The sequence below is a fragment of the Sus scrofa genome, chromosome 11 (assembly GCF_054392235.1).
Source record: "Sus scrofa isolate SSC_HxYL_T2T_F1_AM1 chromosome 11, Sscrofa_HxYL_maternal_Yorkshire_Landrace_v2.0, whole genome shotgun sequence".
NCBI classification, from domain to species: domain Eukaryota; kingdom Metazoa; phylum Chordata; class Mammalia; order Artiodactyla; family Suidae; genus Sus; species Sus scrofa.
In genome coordinates, this window is record NC_139393.1 from 35,675,861 (window position 1) to 35,690,509 (window position 14,649).

Here is a 14,649-nt window from a genome sequence, read left to right on the forward strand (position 1 = left end):
AGCTGATAGACTTATTGGGGTTCCCTCATAATTAATGCCTTGCTTTTCTCTTGCTGCCTTTAGAATCCTCTTTTTCTCTTTACCTTTTGCCATTTTTATTATAATATGCCTTTGTGGGGGCCGGTTTGGGTTCAACTTGTTTGGGGCCATCTGTGCTTTCTGTATCTTGATACCAGTCTCCTTTAGATTTGGAAAGTTTTCAGCCATAATCTCTTCAAATATACGTTAAATCCCCTTTTCTTTTTCTTCTCCTTCTGGAAGTCCTATTATGCATAGATCGGCCCTGCCCTTGTCATCTTAAGTAGCCTGCTCTGCACATATCCATCAGCATTTCTATACTTATCTCTAAGGCCATGTCTCACTCCTACTAGGGCACAACTGTCACCTCCATATGTTAAGAGTATATATTCCTATGTTAAGTTTTTTTTTTTCCTTATTAGGACCATACCTTTGGCATATGGAAATTCCTGGACTAGGGGTTGAATAGGAGCTGAAGCTGCAGGCCTATGCCACAGCCATAGGCCACAGCCATCTGCAACACCAGATCCGAGCTGCATCTGCAACTTACATCACAGCTTGTGGAAATGCCTGATACTTAACCCACTGAGTAAGGCCAGGGATTGAACCCATATCCTCACGGACACTATGTAGAGTTCTTAACCCCTGAACCACAATAGGAACTTCTTATTTTAGTTATGTATTTAAGACTAGGCAGATAATCTAGACAAGTCTAGAAGTATATACTATATAGCTTTTGCTTTAAGGGCTCCTAAATTCGTATTTTATGATGTCACTTTAAAGTTATCTTTTCCTGGAGTTCCCCTTGTGGCTCAGGGGTAACAAATCCAACTGGTATCCATGAGGACATGGGTTCTATCCCTGGCCCTGTTCAGTGGGTTAAAGGATCTGGCATGGCTGTGGCATAGGCTGACAGCTGAAGCTCCAATTCAACCCTTAGCCTGGGAACGTCCATATGCCACAGGTGCAGCCCCCCAAAAAAATAAGTAAATAAAATAAATTTAAAAAAATAAAATTATCTTTTGCTATAACTCTAAAGGAGACTCCTGTTTGTTTCATAGTGGTGGACTCCTCTGAAGGCTCTGAACTGCAGTCTCCTAGTGTAGAAGACAGATTCAGGGGGCCCCAGCAAACTAAAATTAGGCTTAATCAGCTAAACCAGGGGACAGAGGGATCAAAGAGCTGACACCTTTGTTGTTAAGGCTTCTGTTGGCCTCCACAGGAATAATGCTGCCTTACCCAAAAGAGATATCTTTGTTCAACAAACAATTAAAGAATCTGAAGTTTTAAAGAATTATGGAAAATCTTTTTAACCTTTTATTTATCATCACATTTTAAGGGTGAATAGAATTGTATGTATGGTGAGAACAGTGATTGCAAAACCTAGTCTTGACATCCCAGAGTATTATTAAATTCATAAAAATGAATTTTAAGTTACTTCAATGAAAAATCACTAGCTGGAGCTGTGAAAAAATTGATGTTTAATATTTTAAAAAGGCTGGGAACCACTGTTTTAGATTATACAATTACATATATTGCTATTAACTGACATTGAACTTAAAATTTGAAAAAGAAAATTTGATAAGAATATGCCTTGAATTCAATGTTTGATATGAATATAAATAGAAAACTATTAAGAAAATAGCTTCATATTAATATTGAATATAAAAAATGGAGAAAACTAGGATATTTGGTTTGTGAAATAAAGTAGGCTTATTTAAAAATGGAATTGTCCTTCCACCCTCTGCCTCATTATAATTAAAAATTGTGTTTCATTAAGAAGAAATGATGGTTCAGTGTGAATAGGATTTAGCACCAACATGCTCACTAAGGTACACTGCATTAGCTATTGGGTACTTAAAGAGACAGGAAAATAATCCCTCCACACCAACAAAAAGGTGACAGAGTTGAACAGGCATTATAAGGAATTTTTTCTCCTTTCAGTAACCTAAAAAATAATGGTTAAAATAGTATACAATGAAATCATATAGATTGATTAAAAAAAATTTGAAAGAGGGTTAAGCAAAATATTAACTATTTTAGACCTATGTAAATCTACAATAAAATTTATTATATCCTTATTAATTCTTAAGTGTGCAATAACATTTTTTAATCAACAGTTTACAAACCACATGCAATTATACAATCTTAATCTACACATTTTTTTTTCCATGGGTTTTTCCTCCTTAGCAAATTTGGTAACACAAAGCAGTCCTCACAGTTGCTGCCACATAGCCCACTGAAACTGTAACCAGCTCCAGTTAACTGATGGACTGATCCACTGGTTTGCACCCTGGATTTCAAAAGGCAGGTCGTTGCAGTATATCTGATAGCTGAGTTCTTCCAAAAGTGCTTCAGGATCAGCCGTGGCAAACCGCAGCATCCTCAATTTCTTTCCTCACTTCAACATCAATTTTGTTTAATTCTTCAACACTGATAAGACTGCTGTTCACCATCCTATCCTTGAGAACAATGATAGGGTCCCTCTTCCTATTTCCTGAATTTCTTCTCAGGTACCATAACTGACACCAGGATCACTCATATGCCCATGGTAATGGTAAGTCTGCAGCTCCGTCAGTATGTTCCCCTTTCCTGATCTACAATAGGAAGCTGCAAACCCTGTGGCCTCCCAGACACTCAGGATATCCATTCCATCTACTCTCAGCCCAGAATGAAGTTGTCTCTCTTGTAGTAGTCAGTGATGGCTGCTGCTCTCTCCACAGATGTTTCCATCCCACAGTGGTTATTCTCAAAGTTGAAAACACAAGGTAATTTCCACAAAGCTGCCATATTGTCAGCTTTGTATACCTGATCCTCATTAGCAGTGCCATTGCCATACGAAGTCAAACAGACCTCATTTTTTCCATTATACTTACAGGCCAAAGCAAGCCCAGCCCCCAGAGTCACCTGAGCTCCCAAGATGCCATTGCTCCCATAGAAATTCTTGGCGTATATGTGTATGGATCTTTCTTTTCCTTTAGCACAACCTCCTATTCATCTTATAAACTCTGCAAGAATTTCTTTCACAGAAAGTCCATGAGTAAAGTGAAAACCATGAGGCTGTGATCAGTTGGTCTTTGGAGTCTATGCTGGCCTTCATGTCCACACAAGCTTCCTGACCACCACAAAAGTGACAGCAACCACAAATAATTTTCTCTTTATAGAGCTGATCTGCTTCTAACTCCATTTGGCAAATGGTCTGCAGCTTCCTGTAGTATTTGAGCTTATCTTCCCTGGTGAGAACCCTAGTGAAGGGAGGGTCCTCTTCCAGCAGGTGAAGATCACATGTCTTCATTTCAAATGTAGCATTATTTGCAAAATTACAGGATGCTACCAGCACTCGGCTTGCCAGCTTCTGGGGAACACCCAACAACATGTATGAGACTGCCTGAGTATCTTCCACAGGGAGTGCAAGCAGAGGCAGCAGCTGTGACTCTCAAGACACAAACAATGCAGCCTGGATGTCTTCAAGTCTCCTTCCTGATCAAACTTATAAGCTATTGTATAGAAAACAAAAACAAACAAAAAAAGACAACTTACAGACTGGGAGAAAATATTTGTAAGTGATGTGACAAAAAAGGGCTCAATTTCCAAAATATACAATCAGCTCAAACAATTCAATGACCAAAAAAAAAAAAAAAAAATAACCCATTCAAAAATGGGAAGAAGACCTAAATTGACACACATCCAAAGAAGATATGCATATGGTAAATAGATACATGAAAAGATGCCAAACTTAACTAATTATTAGAGAAATGTAAATCAAAACTATGTACCATCTCATATTGGTCAGAATGGCCATCATTAAAAAGTTTACAAATAAAGTTTGGAGAGGGTGTGGAGGAAAGAGAACCATCCTAAACTATTGGTGGGAATGTAAATTGGTGTAGCCACTATGGAAAACAGTATAGAGGTTCCTCAAAAAACTAAAAATAGGGGCATTCCTTGGTGGCCTACTGGTTAGGACTTGGCACTTTCACTTCTGTGGCCTGCGTTCAGTCCCTGGTCTGGTAACTGAAATCCCACCTCAAACCACTGCACTACACCATAGAAAAACAACCAATCAACCAAACCAAACCAAACCAAAATCAGACAAAACCTAAACTAAAAACAGAGTTGTCATATGACCCAGCAATCCCACTCTTGGAAAAAACATAATTCAAAAATATACATGCACCACTATGTTCATAACAGCACTATTTACAACATCCAAAACATGAAAGCAACATAAATGTCCATCAACAGATGAATAGATAAAGAATATGAGGTATATACATATACAATGGAATACTACTAAGCCATACAAAAGAATGAAATAATTCCATTTGTAGCTAGATGGATGGACTGAGAGATTATTATATTAAGTGAAATAAGTCAGAAATAGAAACTCAAATGCCATATGATATCACCCTATATGGTATCTAAAATATGACTCAAATAAACTTATTTATGAAACAAAAACAGACTCTCAGACATAGAGAACAGACTTATGGCTGCCAAGGGGGAAGGAGGTGAGGGAGGGATGGATTGGGAGTTTGGGATTAGTAGATGTAAACTCTTTTACATAGCATGGATAAACAACAAGGTCCTACTGTACAGCACAGGAAAATATGTTCAATATCCTGTAATAAACCATCATAGTAAAGAATATGAAAAAACATAATATATAAGCATGTATAACTGAATCACTTTGCTGTACACCAGAAGGTAACACAACATCGTAAATCAACTATACTTCAATACAATATATTTTTAAGCCAATAATAGAGGGGCAAGTGTCAGTAGAAAGGAAAGATGATTTATTTAGAAAAGCCTGCAATCAGGGGAAAAGGTGGATTCATGTCCAGACTCTGAAGATTCTGCTCAGCTATGACCACTTTTAAGGGAAGAAGGGGAAAAATGTCAGTTAACAATTAAGGAAGGAGGTCAGATTCTTGCTAATTTTTCTATTGTGTTCAGACCTGCTGACTTTTGGTCTTCTCCTGAAAACTATCTTACTTGCATGGTCCACCTGCAAGTTTGCTAAAGAAGGAAGCTGGGGGTAGAGAGTGAGTCATTCCTTAGCTACTTAATTCTTCATTCCTACTCCTTTTAATCTAGGAAAGGAATCAACAGGTTAGGCAAAGCATTGTGTACATTGTGTAAAGCAAAATCAGAAGCTAGGTTAAATGTTCCCTAGTGATCTCATCTTTATGATTAAGGTCTGAGGAAAGCAGGGATGAGCAAACAGAAAAAGGGCAAAGGAGATGCTTAAAATTTTTTTTCTTTCATTTGTTGGGTATTTTTGATATATAGAAGGTTTTAATAATAGATAAATAAAGCCTTTAAATGTAATAACTGTTAAGCTGAAAGTCCTCCTTAATTAAGGAAAAACTGACCCCACCCAAAAGAACCATGCTTTGTGGTTTAGGCTCTGAGTTTGATCATCAAAGGATAACACAATACCATGGGAGAATTAGTTATTTCTTATATTTAAATGTATATGAAGGAGAGAAACCCCTAGGAAGACAGTATCTAACAAAGGCAAGAATTGGACTCATAAAGACAAAAGTTAATGATAGATCAGTTTAAATGAGTTCACACCATGGCAGTTCAGGTGTGGTGATGAGGAGCTCTGCACAGGCAGATGCTCAAGTCCTGAGTCAGGACAAGTCCTCCTGCTGGCTTTTAGGAAGGATAACCTGCCCAGTTAAAAGAGTGATGTCATAGACCACAATGAACTGTAAGTTGTAAAAACAGGATGCTTATTAATGCCAATTCTGCGCATATTTCAAATGAGTTGCTGCTATATATTCTTAGTCTTTGATCACTCTTTGTTTTTTTCTGAAATTTATGAGTCAGTCATGCAGCAGCCAAGTTTCTGAGCATATCCCCAAGGATTGCTGAAATTTTTTTTATTACAGAAAAAGACATGATTTTCTTATTTATAACTCTAAAATCCTTTAAAGACAAGGAATCCATTATGAAGTTTTAATATCACTCTAGAAAAAAGAAATTTGTGTCCTTTCAGTGTTTTTATGAAGTACTGTGGACTGAAAAAGATGCACAACCTAAAAGTTGAGAATTATGTTTTATCTCATGGACTTTCTGAGGACATCAAGGATGGGAGGTAGCTTCTCAGATAGCTCAGAAAGACTGCTCTGAAGAGGTAAGGAAGGAGTCGGCATGTATAAAATTCTACAACAAAGAGCAAGTAGTTGGAATATCAAAAGATTACTTCTATGAAAAGAAAATTAGACATCTCAGTTTAATGAATTTAACACTTTTCTATGTATGTGAAGATGCTCATTGAAGTCATTACTTTCTTATTTTTTTCTATCCCTAGCTGCATCTGTAGCATGTGGAGGTTCCCCAGCTAGGGATTAAACCCAAGCCACAGTAGCAACCCAAACCACTGCAGTGACAACACCAGATCCCTAACCCAGTGAGCCACAAGAGAACTCCTGAAATCATTTATTTGATATGAACCTAGCTCTCTGGGGTCACAGTACATAGTTGGGGCTGGCTGTAGTAGCTGAGGGCTTGGAATCAGGCAGCCCATTTGTCTCTAGCCTGAGCTCCCACAGGGCTCACAGTAGAGAGCAGTTGTAGTGGCTTGATGGCTGCAGTATCCTGTCTTTATTGATATGGTAGGCAATAGATTTTCATATGCAGCCTTATTCAAAAATGATGCTTTCAGGAGTTGCTGGAGTCATTCTTTGATAATTTGCTACTCTTTTTACAATTTAAATCTAATCATGTTATATTGTCATGGAGAGGAAACTGCTATAGCAAACAGCTTTCTTTTCGATATTAAGTGTAAATTTACAGTGAAAAAAATGACAAAGAGAGTTGTTATGGGGTAGAAACTGGATTTGAACTCTGTCTCATTAAGACTGGTGAACATATATTAGGCAGAGATATTTAATTTCCTTAAAACTGTCAATCCTAAGCCACTGACTTTAGACAAAATACGTATTTAAAGTCAGTGATGACTTCTTCCCCCATCAGTGTGATAGAATACTCAGTTTAATTTTGCTTTCATCTTTGACAACTAGCATGTTTCTCAAATAATTGCTGAATTCCCTATTCAGCAGAAGTTCAATCTTATAGAGATTCTTATTGTAAGTCATTCCTAGATAACTAAGGCTTGACTTACTGTGAGCTTAAGCATTATTAAGAAACCAAAATTTATAATCTCCCTGTAGAAGAAAATCTTCTTAGTCATTTTATCACAAAATTCTCACAGATACTTCTACCTTTTCTATAATCCAATAAGGAAAAGAATCATACTGATACAGTAAACACTATTCCACTATAGGTTCAATCAGTTCTCAGATATCACAACAAAGAGGAGGGTTTGGAGGTGAGAAGGAATTTCTTCAAAGCTGCTTAGCAGTAAAGAAAATCTTCAAAATTGTATTTGTTTATATTTGTATTTGTTTATACATGCTATTTATATATTGACTAATTTTTGAGCCGAAAAGTGATATATATTTATTTCTTTAGCATATTTATATAATTACATAATTATATAGTCATATTCCATGCTTTTATTATTATGTATTTATCCTAAGTGTAATTTTATATACATTATGCAATGTAATACATAATTATAAAATTTCATATGCATTTTATATTTTACTTTCATATATGGTTTCATTTTTTAACTTTGTATAACATATTTATATATTGTACGTTATTCAAAATTTTCCTCCCGAGCAGATACTTATCTCTCCTTCCTTCATTCAATGTTACACAAAATATTTAGAATCAAGATTCCAATTCTCTGTTTCTTGAAGAATGTCATCTATACTTTGATAGGTTAACTTAAATGTTGAATAAAACTGCTGAAGGAAATATCTTTTTAAAATTTTTTGTGAAATATAGATATGTCATGTATCATTTTAATTAAAGAAATCTGATTTTTATTTTAATACAAAAATAGACAAGTTGGAAACTTTGTGACAAGCTAAATTTCTTAATTTGTATGGACAGGTTTGTCTATGATAAAAGATAATTTTAAGATTTCAGTGATTTATATTGCTCTACCTTAGCATTAACTATATTCCAACATTCATTCTTAGAATATAGGATTGCCTATAGATGAAATAAATGGTCTTTCAGAGAATTTTTGTACAGAGACCAGGATATTCCCAAATCCCAGGATAAGAACTATGTGAGAGCATCAGGGAAGCAGATCGTATTTCATCAGGCTTAAGATGAACTGCAACTTTTGTTATGGAATTCCAAGTTCATTCTTCTTGCTGTAACAACAGGCCAGTCAGGAGACAAGGCGTTGGGGCAAGGAATAATAACTGCTTTCTGAAAGCTGGGAGTCTCAGAAATTGGCAGACTAATGTCCCGGAGAATCATCTTGCCAGGATTTGGACACCAGTTTCTTTTATAGAACAAAGAGAGGAGGAGTTGATGAGGTAAATAAAACGACTAAAATTGTTACAAATATCTCCTGGTGGCGAGACTCCAGGAGGGAATTTATTAATTTATTTCTACCTGCAGACATTCACAGGTAGGCTGGGTCAGAATGTTTCCTGTGAGTTGAACAAAGGTAATATTCAGGCATGGGAGGGCAGGGTTCTTGGAGATGGGCCATTATGTTTCCTTTAAGCTAAAGGCAACATCCATTTAGCAATTAACTTGTAGCAAAAATGATAGAATACAAAGCTTAAAGTCAGAGAAACAGATCTAATAGAGAGTCAGATTTGTTTTTCTCTACATGCTACTTGGTATTTTTCATTTTCCCTTACTTTACTTGCATCTCTAAGCCCCTTCCATACCCGCTTCTAATAACTTAAGATCTTCTATCCAACCGGCCACTGGAAGCAATAAACAACATCCTTGACAATAATTGAGTGGATTAACCTTATGAGATAGGCCCTGTAATTCACCCTATTTTATAAAAAGGAAACAGGCTCAGAGAGGTAATGTAACATGCTTAAAGACAAATAGTGGCTATATGGTACAACCTGGATTTGAACTCATGTTGCACTAACTCTAAAATCTATACTCTTAACCACTAAGTGACATGCCTGTATAAAGAATTTCTCTATATAAATGAACTATATTTCAATAAAATTTTTTAAAAAGGAGTTCCTGTTGTGGCTCAGCAGGTTAAGAACCCAACTAGTATCCATAAGGATGCGGGTTTGATCCCTTGCTCTGTAGGTCAAGTATCCTATGTTGCCATGAACTATAGTGTAGGTCACAGATGCAGCTCACAGCTTGAATCCCACACTGCTGTGGCTGTGGTGTAGGCTGGCAGCTGCAGCTCTGATTAAACCTCTAGGCTGAAAATTTTCACTTGATGCAGTTGCAGTCCTAAAAAAAATTTAAAAATTTTTAAAATCCTGCATAGACATTCACTGCTTGGGCACATTTCCAGCACCTATGTCAGAAACTTACTGCTCCATATCTGCACATAATTCTTATAAGTCAATCATTAAGGTTCTACCCATAAAGAAGAGTGCTAATTTTCAAAGACTCTTATTATCCATCATAACCCCCCCTTTTTTTACAACCTAGGTAAATATTGGTATTTCTCATATGTAAAGACATAATGGGGATCTTTGAATATACGTGGAAAATATATTGACAGAGTTGATTTCCATATATAAAGGAAGATCATTCTCTAATGAACTTTTCACTTCTTTTAAATTCCAAACTTACAGTACCTTGAAAACATTATAGTAGAATGGTGGTTACCAGGGTCTAGGGGAGTTGCTTAATGGGTTTTCTATTTGTTTTAAGTCTGCAAGATGAAAATGTTCTGGGGGTTTATCTAACAACAATGTGAATATACTTAATACTACTGAACTACACACTTAAATGGTTAAGATAGTAAGTTTTACTTATGAATATTTTTTATCACAATACAAAAGGAAAACATCACATTATACACCATTTTATGTATTGAAGATATATCATGTGCAATGTAATATTTTATTTTACATGTGCCAAAACCTTAAATGTTATTTCTTCCTAATTTTACACATTTTAGCACATACCTGGTCTCCTCAACCCTTAACATGTAAAACATATCATTCTTTTTCCCATTTAATTCATTCCTTGCTACTCAGCAGACACCTTCATCTGTACATGACTGTTGGATACAATGTGTAATATTTATCAGTGAGAGTTATAGAATCAAATAAACAAGATGCAAAACACCAAAATCATGTTTTTGGTCATGTGAATTTGGGCAAGATACTTTCTTTTTCTTTAGTTTTCTCATTTGTAAATTTAAATACCAAAGGTACTTATTTCAGATGTCATGATAATTAAATGTTATGTATTTAAATATCTTATCACATCTATTGACACATAGGAAACCACCAACTGAATAAAATATAGAGTATAATTATTAATATTATTTTTTAAATTATATAATTCTGTCTTCACATTTGCTTCCCTGTGGCATGGATCCCAGATTTGCTCTCCAAGGAAAATTATATAATATGAACAAATATAAGCAACTATAAGCATATGTTTGTGAAACTAATTTCATTTTCTTCTTGAGAAACAGCTTGACTAAGTTTCCCTGCTTCTCATTAAATTAAAACTACCATAGTTCACTAGAAATTGAGCAGAATTTATGTGGTCTCCTTCTCAGGCCAAGCTCATAAAATTCTCTCATTCATTATCCTCCATACTCTTCTTATTCTTGCAAGTTTGAGATAACACAGCAAATCTGAAAATTATATGATAAAATGGTGAAACCTTAAGATCGAAGGAGTCTATTTGGAGAAAAGACACCCATCAAATAGAAACATATGTTTTGGGCTTTATGTAAACAAGTACTAACATTCTTTGCTATTTAAATTTTCATAGATTGAGAAGTTTATTTGTACTAGCTATTGAATAAAGAAATTGGTGCCTTGAAGTAACAGAGAAATCTCACAGGGCTAGTTAAGCTTAATTTCATAAACACCATGACCAATGATTACTATGTATCTCAAACATGCTTCCCTTCTATGAATAAGCCTTTATTATAATTGCCCTGGACTTCCATCTCTGTTATTTGGTCAAGGGTCAGTAGAAAACTTGTCTTTTTAGTTCATGTGTATCTAGAGCAATGAAGTCAGATTCAATATAATAGAGAGGACTATGCATAAGAGATTATGCCTGAGATTAAGCTGCAATGATTAGATGGCGACTTGAATCATGGTTTTTTTTTTTTTTTTCATGTATCGGAAAATGTTAAAGAATTGATATCAAAAAGATAAGATTGTGGTATAAATTGGCTAGATGTTTACATAAATCTTTTCCTCTTCTTTCCAGATTCAACATTTAGATTTCTGTCTAGGGGCATGGTCATGTGACTGTATTCTCCACAGTGGAAGTATTCAGTGGATTGCACATGGATAATTTTTGAAAGCCAGCACTGCATGTCAGGTATAGGACATAATGTGGAATTCAATAAGATGGTTTATATGTAAGAGCTAAAACCAAAATTAGCCAAAACAAGACATTCTTGAAAAGGAAAAGTGAGAAATTAAGTTGATGTTACAGTGAAGGAAGACAAACCAATGGTATAGAGAGACAAGAAAGAGATTTACACATACATGGAAACTATTCAGTAAATGGTGCTAAGGCATTTGGGCACAAAGAAGGAGAAAAAGTGAAATTAGATCTCCATATCATGCAACATCTGCAAGTGCATTACAGATGATTTAAAGACAAAGCTTTTAAAGAAAACATGAAATAATATCCTTATGATCTTGGTATAGACAACAATTTTTGTAATAAGACAAAAGTTGGTATGTATATTGAAAAAGACTGATTCATTTCATCACATTAGAATTAATACATTCTGTAAATTAAAAGACACATTAATGATTATAATAACTGCCAGAAAATGGAAGTTTATTTATTGCATATGTATTTTGACAAAAGATTGTGATTTAAAATCTATAAATAACTCTAATAAAACCATAAGAAACAAACAAGCCACTTGTAAAATGGACAAAAGACTGGAATTAACAGAAAGAATCATCCCAAGTGGTCTGTAATATTCAAAAGGATGCTCAATCTCATTACTAATTAGAAATACAAATTAGGATGACCATAATTAAAAAATATATCGGAGCTACCAAACTAGGAACAATAAAAAATATGATTAATACAAAATATTGTCATGGGTGTGGAGGAATGGCAGTTCTCATTCGAACTGGGGAAACTACAAATTGGATCAGGTTAAAAAAATTCTAAAATGTTGTACCTCTGTACACCCTACAATTTTTTTTATCTGTATATTCTAACGAAATTTTAGACATGTTACATATGTACCAGGACATATTTATAACAATGCCTGTACAAAGTCATTCATACTAGCAAACCTCTAATCTAAAGCAAATGCCCATTAATTGCAATGGAAAGTTTAAAATGTGATATATTAATGTGATGAAATATTATACACAGATGAAAATTAATAAAAAACACAAATATTTACATGGAAAAATATTCAAAAAATGAATAAAAGATGCAAACCAAAAAAAATACCATCTTATGTCATTTGTATTATTTTGAAAAACAGAGAAACTAAATAACCGATTGTTTAGGAATTTTTGCAGTGTTGTGAGAATGCTAAATAAAATGAAGAAATAATTATATTAATCAAATAGGCAAGGTATTTCACTGCAAAAAATGTCTTTGTGTCCTTACAGAATTTAAGCTTATTTTTTACTAATGCAAAGTTCGGTGCAAATGAAAGCATTCTCTATATGGCGAGACATGAATTCAGGCTGCTTGATCTTGTGCTCTACAACTTTCTCCTAGTAGGATACCAAAGAGAATTGAGTGAGTACTGCAGAGAACTTAACATTGCTTCACAGAGAAGTAAGAAATTTCATTGCCAGTCATATTTCGTTTTTCAGTAGAACATAGTCTTTCCTACCTATTGAGTTTGGGGAGGGACAGGAAACTTTTGTCTCTCATGTGTCCAGGTAGAAAAGGTGCACAAGAAATTTATGAGCAGTATCAATGTCTACAGAGCAAATAACACAAAATCCTGTATAAATATTTGAAGTAGGGAAAATGCTAGGGGTAAGTATATGGGAGAGGAGCAAATCAGAGAGGGAGGCTTCTAAGCTGTCAGAAATATTCCTTTCTTTTAGTCTATGTAGTGAGTAAATGTGTTTTCATTTAATGATTATTATGTAATATGTAGATACATATACTTTTGAATGTATGATATACTTCAAAATAAAAAGTAATATACATTTTATATATATATGAATATGGCATGTCATATATCATAAAATATCATATTGTAGTAGGTAGATTAATGAACCCTAAAATGTCCACCTCCTTTTGCACAAAACCTATAAGTAAGTTACCTTACATGACAAAAGAATTTAGCATTTGTGATTAAGGAAGGAGCTAGGGATGGGGAAGATATCCAGGAATAGTGGAGTGGGCCAAATCCAATCTTGTGCGTCTTTAGAGGTGGAGAATGTTTTCCAGTTGTGGTCAGAGGAAAATATAATAGCGAAGGGTCTACAACTCCACTTGCTTTAATGATGAGGAGAGGAGAAACTGGAAGCTTCTAGAGTTTGGAAAAGGCCAGAAAAAGGATTCTCCCCCAACTTTCCAAAGGAACATGGCCCTGCCCACTTTGGTTTCACCCTCAATTTAGACCTGCAGGACTGCAAGGTAATGCATTTATGTTATTTTAAGCCTATAATTTTGTGATAATTTCTTCTGGCAATAATTGAAACAAATAGATATTTGTACATACCTACACACACACACATTACCTTCATAAACAAATCTAGATTTCACTGCATAAATAAAAATTATTGTAGGGTGTACAGTAATACCTGAATTAATTAACATATCTGCTCCCAATTTTTGCTGAATATGCAAATCATAATGTATAGCATTTTGAAGAATGCTATTTTTTTTTCTACTGAGATGCTCAAAACAATAAAGACAGCATCAAGAAAAAATTTAAAATCTGGGATATGGATGTATAAAAATATAGTCAGATATCACTTCTAGGTCAAAGAGTATGAAGTAATCAACCTTCCCCAAAACAGGGCAGTCAGAATGTCAAAACTGATTAATGTTAAGATTGACTGAAGAAATTGTTGTTAAAATTGTTCAATCAGGAAACCTATAGCAAAACAAAAAATACTGTAACATTTTTTTTTTCTGTTAAAAGGATTTGTGGAAATAAGCACACAATTTAGAAGGGCAGACTGTACAGGGGATAAATTTTGGTATAAACTAGGTCATATGTCTGGAAGTCAAGGAGCACTGGTTTATTTTCTTCAAGCATTGGATGTGGGAAGAACACTCCCAATTATCTGTGGGAACAGAGAAATAGAGCTAATTGCAAACAAGAGATGTATGCTAACACTGCTTGAACATATTGATCATCTGCCATTTCTGCAAATTTTTCCTTTTGTTTTCAAGCATTCTACAAAGTTTTAAAATTATTACTCTAGTTTTCCATCCTAAATAAAAAATTATTTAATTTATATCTAAGTATCTGTGGCTCATGAATTTTCAGAGGCTTGAACTTTGCAAAAATACTTTTATTTATATATGAGCCCAGTTTGTATTATTTGTATAAGACCCCAGTATTATTTATATATCACCCCAGTTTGTTTTTAGAGAAACGACAAACAA

The 14,649-nt window shown here is 34.6% G+C and overlaps 1 pseudogene; it reads right to left on the reverse strand.

The window, feature by feature from the left end:
- Positions 1-2,233: 2,233 nt before the first annotated feature.
- Positions 2,234-14,649, reverse strand: part of LOC100519046 (pyruvate dehydrogenase E1 component subunit alpha, somatic form, mitochondrial pseudogene) — a 47,610-nt pseudogene continuing 35,194 nt past the window's right edge.